Source organism: Argiope bruennichi, chromosome 6 (assembly GCF_947563725.1).
Source record: "Argiope bruennichi chromosome 6, qqArgBrue1.1, whole genome shotgun sequence".
In the NCBI taxonomy this organism is placed as follows: Eukaryota; Metazoa; Arthropoda; class Arachnida; order Araneae; family Araneidae; genus Argiope; species Argiope bruennichi.
In genome coordinates, this window is record NC_079156.1 from 110484001 (window position 1) to 110498347 (window position 14347).

Consider the following 14347-nt stretch of genomic DNA (forward strand, 5'->3'; position numbering starts at 1 on the left):
ATTTAACAAGCAATAAAATTAAGAAACAGAATATATGGTTATCATTGAATTTGTTTAGTTAAAGTTGGAGAGTGTTTCACTAGCTTCTGCTATTACAAAAATGAAATTGTTTATTTACATGAGACAATATCCACCAAATTTGTTGAGTTGTAATCAGGCTTCCATCAATCTTCAAGTATTTTCATCTTGCAAATAAATACGCGTATTCATCAAAAAAATTATTTTGTGACATGAATTTTAAAACAATAGACGCTTTCATTTTTTTTTTCTTTCTGTATTTTATACAACCTTGTGAAATCATTCAATTAAAAATCTCCAGAAATGCGATGCAAAGAAAACAGAACTCATAAATAAAATTCACTACGGACAAACAGGATTGCTTAATTTTAGGGTTTAATAACAACTATTTTTGTTATTGTTATTTTTAATTGTCTATTCTAAATAACTATTGTCTATTCTAAATTTCAATCACACTTTTATGGAACTTTAAATGAACATTAAATGTTTTGAAAGAATATAAGTTTTTTTATGTATTGTTTCTTCAAAATTTCCGTTTTTAGCTCAAAGTTTCCTTTTAAGTTCAAATTTGAGTCATACTTAACAAAACACACACACAAAAAAAAAAAGGAATCGACTTCAAATACATTCTTTTTCTAGGGATGACTAGAGATGCATAATCACGATTTTTTGAATAACAACTAATTTTGCTATTGTTATTTTGAAAATATTTGTCCCAAATATCTGTTATTTCAAATATTATTAAATAAAAATTATTAGTTAGTATTAAATTTAAAATTTATTAATTGTAATTAATACTTAATTTACTAATTTAAGTAACGTGTGATTGAATTAATTTATCTATTTCAGATTACTTCTTAAATTTGATTTTTTTTTCTCAAAACTATTTATTTAATTTTTTATTGGAGTAAACCATTTTCTGAAAAATTTGAATTAAATATATATATCATTTCTTTAAAATTTTTAATTTAGTTCTGTATTCGACCAATAGATGGCGCCAGCAGTAAACAGAATATACGTAATCAAAGTCAGTCATGTTACAAGCAATTAAATTAATTTGTATGGAATAGTGCATTGTCAAATGCGAATGTCGGACAGTCAAGGTCACTCCCCTAAAGTGGAGCGGTGATTTCGAGCTTTGAACTTTCCAGTAAAGTCACCGCTCTGATAAATTTCAGTGATATGCAATTCAATGATACGATAATTATAAGAATAACCGGTCCATTCACTTTTCAACCCATTCACAGATTTCTCCTTTTCTGTTTTGTTCGAAATATCTCCAGTCGGACAAATTCTATCGGACATCTTTATCTTCTATCTATAATGTAAATAATTATGTAGCGATTGGCGATAATGGGGACCGAACTCGTAATGTTTGGGTTAGTAGCCGAGTAACAAGACCACAAGATAAAAGTAATTACTCATGTCCCGTAGCTGTTTATCTGACTTATAAAGCTTCACCACATTACTTCCATTGGACAGATCGTATCGAATGTTACTTTCTATAGTGATCCAAGATATATAATCGAAATATCACCAGTAAGATCGTATCAAGGGTTTGAATCACACCGCTCTTTGAAAAGTATTGATCACTGGTATTTGTGACTTTTTGATATTGGTGACGTAATAACGGCTCGTATCAAACCAATATCAAAGGACCCCTAGAGAAAGAGGTGTGATTCAAATCTCTGACATGAGCTTACTGGTGATATTTCGATTACAGGTCTTGGATCACGTTAGAAAATAACAATCGATACGATCTGTCCAATGGAAGTAATGTGATGAAGCTTTATAAGTCAGATAAATAGCTTTATAAGTCAAATTCTATCGGACATGAGTAATTACTTTTATCTTGTGGTCTTGTTACTCGGCTACTAACCCAAACATTACGAGTTCGGTCCCCATCTTCGCCAATCGCTACATATTTATTTACATTATAGATAGAAGATAAAGATGTCCGATAGAATTTGTCCGACTGGAGAGATTTCGAATTTAAAGCGATTTAGTACTGATATTTTTGAAGCAAGAAAGTTTGTTCCCTATTCCTTTGTTTTGTTAGAAGTTCTATTCCTTTGTTTTGTTAGAATTATTAGAAGAAAGGGAAGCGAGACTTCCCTTTCTTTTCTTTCTACTGTTCCGAATTTTAATCAAAGCTGATCCATACAAAGATATTGGGGGAATATGGTATATGCTGTACTTTAAGAAGAATTGTAGAAAGGCAAAAAAGAAAATTTATATAGATATAAGATGTCTAATTGCTGCTATAGAAAATACTTTTTATGCATAGTAATATAAGAACTTTAAAACTATTATATATAGTTAATAATATATTTTTATAAATTAAATTACAAGTTGCTAAGTGTTATTTTAGATCTTTCAATAACTAACTGAAATGAATAAAAATTGCTATATTGCAAAGGAATTTAAATAATCATTTCATTCAACAGTTCTTTCAAACACAACCTTGTTGCTTGCAACTTGATAAAAAGAAATAAGCAGGCCTCTTAAGTTAATGTGCACCTTCAAATATTTTCCTTTCACCCTCCCACACGAAATAGATTTACTGTATTCATTTTGCTAGGAACTTCCTATATTTATATTGTTCCTCTGAAAAAAAATCATGTTTGTTAAAAATTATTTCAAACTACACTGTCTAATATTAAAAGGAAAGACTTAAATATGTGCTGTTTTTCGTAAACCTAATCATCTTTTCTTTTAATTCTTTAACATATGTTTATCTTTCCATTAACAGGATTTTGTATTTAATATGCAGAATAAAATCTCCAGATAATCTAAATAATGCATATGCTAAAATTAATCTTTTTTCATCATCCAATAATTTTTAAAAAGAATTCTTATCCTGTTTATTGAATAAAAACATTTACAGTCTGTTGAAAAGAAAGAAGGAAAGGAATGGCCTTTGTATCCAAGGAACTATCTTATTGTACATTAATTTGATTTTATGTATAATTTTCTTTGATTTAATTTTAATCAATGAATTTTAAAATGCATAAACCATTATTTGTAAAAACGGCTTTTGAAATGTAAGGGAATTTTATGTAGACATTTCTTAGAAAAATATAGAAATTAATATAAATTATTTCTAGAGAAGTGTGAAGAAGGAAAAAAAAATATGGTTTATTGATTTAGAGGATTAAGGCATTTTTGATTTCTTTAGAAATGCATCCATACAACTGAATTTAGAAAAACAAAAATAGTTAAATAAAAAACAATTTTTAATGAAATAATACTAAATAAACTTTATTTCGCAAACTTCTTTTAATGAATGAATTCTTATTTCTTGCTAGCCGCATTTGGGTGATTAGCTGGCTCACCGAGATTCAAGATTGCTAAAAATTAAATGTTTCGTAAAACTGTGTTTTAATGATTTCTTCAAAAAAATAATTTTATATTATTAAACATTTATGACATAAAATTTGCATATGTTATTCTGGGGACCATTTCTAGGTAGCTGTGTATTTCTGCTATTTATTATTCTTAATTTATTATTTCTTAAAATACTCAATTAAATAATTAAAATATGTGCCAGCCTTTAGTATTTTAGCTCGACATTAAGGTTACTTCATCTTGCAACTTTTGAAATAATTATTGCGAAAAAGTATCTTATATGCCAGTTTAAAGTGTAAATACTTATATTGTCAAAAACTTTGGAGTAAATATTATAAAGTGTTTCGTTGATTTATAAATGGTTCTTGCTAATGTAACATTACCGAGTTCTTCCCTTACCGATGAGGAAGTTAGCGCACAGCTGGTTCCCTGGCGATATTTGCTATATTTAATTTCAATTAACTTGATAGCTATTTTTTATGATTCCTTCAAATTGTCAGATATTTAAAAAAATATTGTTTTAATTTCTTTCATATGCTCAGTTTATTGTGTACATGGATCTTTCCAATACAGAAAAGTCAGCTTTGAATTTCTGAAATAATTTATATGGCGATGTTTTATATGGCAATTTAAAGTGTAAATACTTATTTTTCAAAGACGCTTATCTAAACATAGCAGACTACATTATTTAATTTTCATAGATTTTTTTAACTACTGAGACCTTTTCCCAACGATGAAGGGGATCTAATCGCCTTTGGCGACCAGTTGGTTTGCCAGAAATTTCGGATTATTTAATTTTTTTTAAATCGTATAAACATAGCTATGTTCATTATTCTGGCAAATTATCAGATTTTAAAAATCATGTTATTTTAATTGACATACATATACTTTACGCAATGTGTACATGAACGCTTCTAATGAGGATCAATCCCATGACATAGCACTATTAAAAACGTAACTGCTCGGTCATTTATTTTCTAAATTTCGCAATATTGTATCTTCAATTTAACTTATTTCTTAACGGTCTGTACTTTTAAAAACATGTAAATGCAATAATTCGAAAACGAAACTAATTAATTGCATCAAATTTGATCTGGAGTTTTCTCAGTACTGGCGGCAGAAATTTGCCGACAGGAGAGGGACAAGACATCCGAAATGGGAGAAAATCCCAATTCTCTAGTTTGGCTTCAAAATAACTCATAATAGTTAATTTTTGCAATTAAATAAAAAGGAAATTAAGTATTGTAATGTTCAGATTCCTTTTTCTCTAATTCCAAGATGTGGCGCTCCTATTTCTGATTGATGGGGGGATGTAAAAAAATAACAGTGATTGGCTGAGGTGAGTTCCGTTGATTACGAAATAGCTGTGCACCAATTTCGCGAAGTCTATCGGGTGAGATGATCAATATATTTTAGCTTCTGAAAGAAACGCTGGCTGCAAAGCCTTCAAAATCACATGATTCATCTTAGTTGTTACTCGCTGAGGGCTGCAACTTGTAACATCTCTTCTGTTATGTAGTTCCATTATGTGTGTCCCATCTGTGTCTTAAAAAAAATGCCTATGTGAAAACCAGAGAATTTACTACAAGAAACACGAGATCGGAAGATCCGAATGATTTAACTCCACTGATTCCCTCGATGTTCATTCAAGAGACCTTGGATAAAGTAAATACCTCCAAACGATATCAGTATCAACAAAAATTACGAGAGGACTTGAGGAAAAGATTTCGAAAAGAATATCTAAGCTTGTTAATCCAGAAGAAGCCAAAGAGAAAGGAATCTAGACAAGGGCAAGTGGGAGATATTTTTATAATTGAAAGTGATATCAAAAAGCGACTAGACTGGCCTTTGGGAATGATAATCGAAGTGTTTCCTGAGAAGTCCTCCTTGAGTGGTTGCATCCGTATAGTAAAGCAGAAAACAGCGAGTGGAGAACGTATGCGTCCTGTGCAACGTTTATACCCCTTAGTATAAATGACGACAATGACGAACTTCTAGTTGAGAGAAAAAACGAATCGGTTGCTTCGTACGAAGAAATCAAAATCCCGAGCTAGGAAAATTACGACTATGAAACAAAAACTAGAAGTGGAAGAAGAGTAGTTAAACCTTCACGTTTTAACTAACTTTGGAACTTTATTATGTACTTTTCTAATATGTACATTTCATGTTTTGATTTCTTAATATTTTGAATGCAATGTTTTGTTAATTTTGAGTTATTTTGATCCTCCTAATTTAAAAATCAAAAGGTGGGAGGATGTTGCGAGTGCCTTTGGCTAAAAAATAGTTTTAACTTTAAGCATACTAGAGCTATAACTTACTTTCAGAACTCTAAAGTCAGAATTAATTGCTCGCGGAACCAATATACGTTTTTGTATATGGCAACTATACAAAGCAAGCAACTATATATAGCAGGTAAATAGAATTGTAAAGAAGAGAGAATGAAATGGAGTCAGATTAACAATGAGTGGATTATTCCACATTACGAATCCACATCTTTGAATCTTATTAGAGGAGAAACGATTGAATGAAATGAAATTCAGATAGAGTCTCAACAAATATGCTAACAGAACGATGTTGGATACCGAAAATGTAACTTGTTCGTGTCTTGTGTTCCGTTTTGTGTGTGTGTGTCGAACGTCTAATAAAAGATGTTTTGTGTTGAACTTTGTTAGAATCTCCATTCCACACTCTCGTACTAGAGTCTGCTCAGCGTGAATTAATACACGATAATGGAACAAATATGACTACTTTTGAAATTATTTATTTTTAGTTTTTCCATTAAAAGTTATTTCCACCTACGTTTGGTTTACTCTTTTCCTTTTCATTTAGTTACTTTCTTTTTTTCTTTCCTTTTCTTTCTTTTTTTCTGAGTAAAAGAGAAGAAATTCGGAACAAATCTGCAATGAAACAAATTTCTGCTGCTTCGATATAGGTTTTGAGGCTCCAACCGTGCCTACATTTCAAGTCACGAGGCTACCGCCTCCAACGCCTGTGCGAAAATCCGCCACTACGCACCAGGACCGCAGTTATGTTGGTAGTAGTTTTACTCTCTGTGCTAGCCAAATATATCAATTAGATGCATGAATGTATGCGTCAGTGTTTTAAGAGGAATTTTATTTCAGCTCCTTGCTTGAGTTTGCACATTAAGAGATTCTGAATTGCTGGGACCTACGGGCCTATCTGATTATATCCAAGCGTGTCAAGCAGAAGCTGACTCTGCCTTGATATAGCAGAATTTATTAAGACGAGGGTCATTGTTAATTTCATGAAACGTGGTTGCTATTTGCATTACGCTCATAGTATGCTCAGATTTCTCTTGAGAAATGCACTAATCATTCAAAATACATTTTCAAATTCGAATTATTGCGAATTCATCAGACGAAGATCATAGGGAGAAGCATGAAGATGAACAGAAGCCAAATATCACAGAATACTATTATATTTTTGGAAGAAATTTGAAAAGGAAAGTTATGTCAGTATCAAAGAAAATAAGCATTATGTTTCATAAGAATAATTGCAAACAAAACAGAATTTAGTTTGCCCTAATGTTTCAGTTTTTTTATTTCTTTAAAAAAATAGAAAAATTTCTTAAAATATATCTTCGATTCCCAAATGAAAAAAAAAAAATCTTTATGGTGATAACCCTAACCAGAATACTTATTTATATTTTCCATTCTTGCCTAGGGATGACGAATATCTTATGAGCGGTTATTACGTAACCAATATCATAAAGTCACAAATACCAGTGATCAATACTTTTCAAAGAAGGGTGAGATTCAAATCCTTGATACGGTCTTACTGATGATATTTCGATTACAGGTTTTGGATCACGATAGAAAGTAACAATCGATATGATATCACTGAAATTTACCAGAACGGTGACTTCACTGGAAAGAACAATCGATACGATCTGTCCAATGGAAGCTCTCGAACAAAACAGAAAAGGCGAAATCTGTGAATGGATTGAAAAGGGAACGGACCGGTTAATGGAATTATCGTATCATTGAATAGCATATCACTGAAATTTTTCGGAGTGGTGACACCACTGGAAAGTGTGAAGTCGCCGTTCCACTTCATGAGAGTAACCTTGATTTTCCGATTTTCGCATTTGATGATGCACTATTCCAAACAAATCCTTTTTAATTGCTTGTGATTCGACTTTGGATATATTCCGTTTACTGCTGGCCCCATCTATTGGTAAAATATAGAACTAAAATAAACAATTTAAAGAAATGATATATATATTTAATTCAAATTTTTCAGAAAATGGTTTATTCCAATAAAGAAATTAAATAAATGGTTTTGAAAAAAATCAAATTTAAAAAGTAAGCTGAAATAGATAAATTAATTCAATCACACGTTACTTAAATTAGTAAATTAAGTATTAATTAAAATTAATAAATTTTATATTTAATATTTAGTAATAATTTTTAATTAATAATATGATTGAAATAACAGATATTTGGAACAAATATTTAAAAATAACAATAGCAAAATTATTTGTTATTCAAAAAATCGTGGATTATGCATCTTTATTCTTGCTAAGCAATCGAATGAGAAGCGGATAGCGAAAGAACGATCATGTAATGTTAACGGACTTAGAAAATGTTTTCGGGAGAAATATCCACCAGGCAGCTCTAATCGATAACATTTCGCTAAGGTGCTTCGAAGGGCTTAATTTTTGCATCCATTTCACACTACGCACTCTGGATCAGATATAATATTATTTTAAGTTTATTATTGTATCAAATACTTTTAGACTATTTGTTTTATTTCTTCTGTGATTTTTTTGCCTTGATTTAGATTTTTGTTTAACACTTTAAATGTGTCATTATCTAGAATTATGCATATATATGTATAGATAGGTATATAAATAATTTTGATTGAATTATTCTATGCAATGATTTAAATTAAGAATTTTGATCATTTGAGTGATTAATTTTATCAAATTTTTGAAAATGCAATTATTAAAAATAAAAATTTACACTATTATAAATATCAGCTACAGTGAAGATACTTTTAATTTTGTGACGTCGTTTTATTTCATTTTGAAGAAGCAGGCATATGTACAAGCGATGAGCACACAGAACGACACAGAGAAGGAATGAGGAAAAAGCTCTTGGACATTTTATCCCTGGCTTTATATAACCTAGGATTTAGATAGGGAAAATATTTCTTTACAGTGCTAATATATTACGAGATTTCGATAGGGATTTTCGTTACACGCTCGGAGAAGGTAGGGGAAACACAGGGAGATTGTAAAAAAGAATTTGCCTCATCAGCGGTATTTTGTCTCTTCACGCGGAGTATGGGAAAGTTAGGCTTTTAGATGATTCGACAATTTAACAAAGCTTCTCTTGAATGGGGTCAATTCATGTGACGTAAAAGTCACATGTCATGACCTATCCCACGACCTCCGTAATATTACGAAGGTCGTGCCTATCCGCGCATGGCATTTAAGTTTCATCCGCACCGCTTTCGTAGATTAGTCTGCCATTAACGTTCTCCGCCGAGTATGAAGCGGATTTTTTTGTTTACATTTGAAGTTATAATTTTTGAGTCATTTTCTTTCCTCTTATTATTTGTTAAAAGAGGAAATACTGGTGTGCTGATGGATGCTTTAATGCGAAATACAAGAGTGACTGTCGTGATAAAATGTTTTCTTATTTTCCTTTCAACAATCCTGCCTAGGGTTGGTACCTTTGGTATAGATTTTTTCAAGCCTTCGAAGTCGGTGATATGCTTCTATCATTTTGAAGAATTCATTCTGTGTGTGTTCATTTATTAAATCGTAAATGGAATTCCAGTAATCGCCAATGTTTCAGTAATTTTTTAGAAAAATTCTTGGGAAAAAAGAATTTGGTAAGCGATTTGCCAACAAAAACAATCAAACAAAATCTTGAGAGCATTTCTAATTCACTTTATTCACATTTGATGAAATTTCTGATAATTTTGAATATGCTTAGAAGGTTTTAAAATGTTTACATGAATATTACATTGCATTTTCTAAGAAATCTTATCTAAATTTAATTAATGTAAGTAAACAAACTCCTGCTGCAAAAATAACAACTGCTATAATGCTAAACTTAAGTGGAAGTGGATAAATTTCTTAAAGATTTATTTAATAAGTGAAATCTTTACTAACTACTGAAAATTGGATTTTCTTACTGACTGTTATAATATATATATATAATTGATGTATTTTATTAAAATTGCTCTTAATTTGATAAATTTAATGCTATATATAAGAAATATATATTTAAGTTTGAAAACACATGCCATTTAATTAAGTATATAAATTAGTTAAGTATAAAAACCATTAATTAACGTCAAATAATTTTTGCATTTGATTTTTAGTTTTTGGCATTATAATAAAATGCATTATTCATGCTGGGTATTATAAATGCTGGGTAATCATGTCTAAAAACAAAAGAGCAAAATGGATGACTCTAGAAGACATTATTACTAGTTTACTAATTACATTTGCAGATTTGTGATGGATTCAAAGTGAATTTATATCAAACAATTTTTCTATTGTTAAAAATGAAATGTCAATAGTTTATTGTATTTAAACTGAAATTGACTGTTATCATAATATCATGTTATACCACTGTGCACCTCAGTGATTTCTGTTTTAATAAATACAGGTCTTTTCATTGAAAATCAATTTCCGTATCAGCATTCATTATATAATTTTTATTCCCAACTTCATTGCTATATATATATCATGGCCTTATTCTTGTTTATTAAATTTACTGTATTGTATGTTTTATTTTATGATATTCATTCAATGTAATTTTTATCAATGTAATTTTAACATTAAAAAAATTTCATAAATGTTCTGCTTTAAAAGTATATTGTTCAGCATAATGTTTTTATTCGAGATAAAAAAAACTGTTGTTTAGTATTTAGAATGTTTCTGTTGAATAAAATTGATTTCATCATTTACATTGACATTATTGTCATACTGAGTTTATATTTTTTCAAAGTGTCTAGAAAAATAAATGTTGATAAATAGTTTTTTTGAATTAGTGAGTACATTGAAACATCCATTTGATAACATTTTTTCAAATAATTATCATACATATTTTATCTATATATATATTGTAATGTGTAAATAAAAAATATGAAAGTGTAATTTTGTTTGTTTTCCTTTAATGATGTCTACAAATTAAAATGAAATAACTGATTCATAAGTTGCATAGATTTAAAAAAAGATATCTATACCTTTTATATTTCATAATTTGAAATTGTAAATATAATTTATTCAATATATACAAATTTGAGTTTCATGTTCTTTCCTTTGAGCAAACTGAAACCATAAAAGTCTCAATATTAATAAAAATCATTACATAAGAAAAAAAAATGTAATAATTTTATTAGTAAGCTTTAAAATATTAACTTATCTGAGAGTTATAATTTATTTTTAAAAAGAACTATATTTATAAGATTCAACATTCAATAATATTTAAATAATATGTAAAAAAAAGAACATATATAATTTTTCAAAAACACTGCCATAGTCATTTGTCAAAATGTATCCTTTGGATTAAAAGAAAGGGGGGGGATAGGGGAAAGGAAAGAATAAAGCAGCACCAAATGAATTAAAAAGCGACTTTAATTAATTATGCAAAAACAATAATTCCATTGAAAATACTAATTAAAATTTTAATATAAGAAATAAAATTATATAACTACGAAAATTTGGAGAAAATAATATCTTTAAAAAAAATCAGAAGTTTTTAATAATTGATCGGCTAGCGTAACATTTACTAAACAATGGTTTCATCAACGTTATCGGCAGACATCCCGACATGCGCAGAACGGTTGAAAATTGAACAGAAACGGTTTGTTTGGTACCTGACACGTGACCGTGAATTGACCCCATTAATTAAGTAGAGACAGTGGAATTGGATCACGATATAAAAGAATATTTTAGAATGAAGTTACTATGGGCTAAATTAAGATAAAATCTTGAAAATGAATTAAATTGAAATTAGAGTAAAAATATCATTATATATATATATATAAAGCTTTATATTAAAACAGTTTATGTTGCTTTAGCCATATAAAATTCTTTATGATTCTGTACTATTTTTCAATATATGATTTATTAATCACATACTTTCACAATTACATACTATATCCCTTTTATTGTTATTTAATTTTTGTATATTTCTGATTAGTGCATACCCAAAGGCAATATTATTTTTTTTTGTTCTTTTTTTCAATTATAACACAAGGAATATGATGATAAGGTTTCGTAAGGAATATAATAATCTTACATATCTGATTTTAAATTCATTTATAAATTTTACATTATTTTAGATTCTCTGTCAAGTCGCTCATGTATTGCTTTAACCCTCTATATTTTGTAATTTTTTTTAAACATATATAATTTTAAATATTCATTATATTGTTGTTTGAATTTTTGTATTATTGATTACTTCATGAAAAATAGCATTGATTTTCAATAATGGCACAATGTATGTTATATTTTATGTATATTTGTTTCTAAACTTTATTTTGAACTTTCTATCTTGTCAATCTAGAGTTCTATTATTATTCTGAATTTTTTTTTCTCAAAATCTCTTCAATTATATTGTTTGAGTTTTTGTATTATTAATTAATCCAGAAGATTCAGAATTTGTTATGCTTTTTAATTTTTATAATTTGTATACAATGGCAATTATATTTATGTTGCATAATTTTCAGATATTTTAAAGAATTAATCTTTTTTTTTTTTTTTTCTTACCTTGATTTTTATCTTTACCTATACATTGTAAAACTTTTGTAAATTCTACATTAAATTATACTCATAATAATTTACTTTATAATTTCAAAATTAGTTTTGTGATTTTGATATTTGAAAAATGTTTATATTTATAACTTAGTGTAGTATTCATCTTACATTTTGTAAAGAGTAATCAGATGCATTTTGTAGTTCTTATGTCTGTAATAAAATTTTCCAAATTGTTTATAATTCTTCTAATTTATTATTCTCATTCATTTTTACCTTTCAGCACACTTTTTCTTTCATTTAGCTTAGGAAAATGTCAAGTAAAAATATCAAAATATTTATTGCTTAAAATAAATAAAATGAATATGAGATATAAGAAATCTCTTATAATTTTTCTATAAAAACACTAACATTTTGGTATGGCAACATAATATGTCTTGTCAGATTTTTATAAAAATATAAAATTATGAATATTTATAATTCATAATTTCAAACAAAAAATTGAAACTTTTATTTAAATTAAAATGTTTAGAAACCAAATTTTTAAAAACATATTTGTATTATTTAAATATATCTGAAAGAATGAGATAATAAATTAAATTCTCTGAATTAAAAAAAAAATTGCTGAAAAATCTTGGCAGCTACACCAGTAGTCCTGAATGTACAAAAGTTGAAATCATATGAGTTATTAAGATTTTTTTTAAAGAAGAAATGGTTAATAGTTATTTTTTTATTATTGATTAATTTGGTTTCTGATAAATGCATATCTATCAGGGATATAGTTATTCCATGATTGACTCCCTTTTGAGTATATAGTCATGTTAAATTTCTTCTAAATATTGTTTATTTTTAAGAATCCAAAGAATTTGGGGAGGGGATCTTATTAAATTTTGTGTTTTAAAAGAAAGTTCTTGCCACTGAAAAAAAAAAAAAAAATGTAGCTGCAGAATAGTTCACTTTTATCACAGTTAATTTGACAAATTGCTTTTTTTTCTTTGTCAGAACTGAATTTCAAAACTATAATTCATTATTATTATTTTTTCAATTATTTATTAGACTGAAATAAAATTTAAGGAATAATTGAAATCAGTAGAAGTATATCCCCTTAAATTCTTTGCTCAAAAAAAGGTTTTAGATCAAATTTTCGTTCCATTGATAGGATGCAGATACTTATTTTATTTAAAATTATTATGTACATAAAGTACTTTTATTGCAAAAATAGTTAAAGTGATTATTTCATTAAAAAATACATTGATTAAATGGAATTTGGATTGATTACATAAAATCTTTAAGTGGAAGATTTATTAAATTCTTAGAAAAATTAGGAAACATGATGTAAATAATCCTGTTTTTTATGAACTAGGATTACGATGATAGTTGGAATCTTTAGTACTATTTATAATTATTGTATTTTTTATTCTCACTTCATATTACTACAAAAATAAGATCTAGAATTTGTAATTTTTTATCATCTCATTTTTCAATTTAAAAAAAAAAGAAATTTTTTCAACTAAAATACTCAACAAAAGAAGATATTGTTACAAATCTGTAATTTTGCTACTCGGCACGAATAGTGTCATCCTGGGAAAAACCGTTAAAACCTTTGTAAGATCTGTCCTGTGCGTCAATGACCTGAGATATTGGCGGCCATTAGGCGACGAATTTAGCGACTAAATGGATCATACTGGAAAGTTCGAGAAGTTTCACGATCCATCCAGTAGGAACTGAGATACACACAGATACGTCCTGATTGGTCTGAAGATTCTAGTCCCGCCTCCCGAAACTATAAAAGATGGGCACTCTGAAGCTGCAGTGAAGTGTGTGTATCGTCAGAAGTGGTCAGTGAGAGTAGTCGGAGTCGCCGACACGTAGAGAAACTGGAGGATTAGACAGCAAGAAAGCTGCTTAACTAGCAATTAAATGTGCTGCGTCATTATAATTGATTGAAGGTATTTTGTTGTAGAAAAATTTTTGTAACAATATGAAGAAAAATAGCAGCTTCAATTAATATGCTGGTTGATACTTCCTTGTTGCTCAAAAGCCCTTTTTAAAAATGATTTCAAATGTTATTCTCAGAAATTCCGCAAAGGGGGATAAATTTCTTTAAGTTTTCTAAATTATTATATTAAATTCATAGATATGGATATTTGATTACTAACATTTTTAAATAAAGCATTTAAAATTTTTAAAAAAATAAGGTAAACCTTTATTTCCCTTTAAATATAAGAGAAAAAAAACATA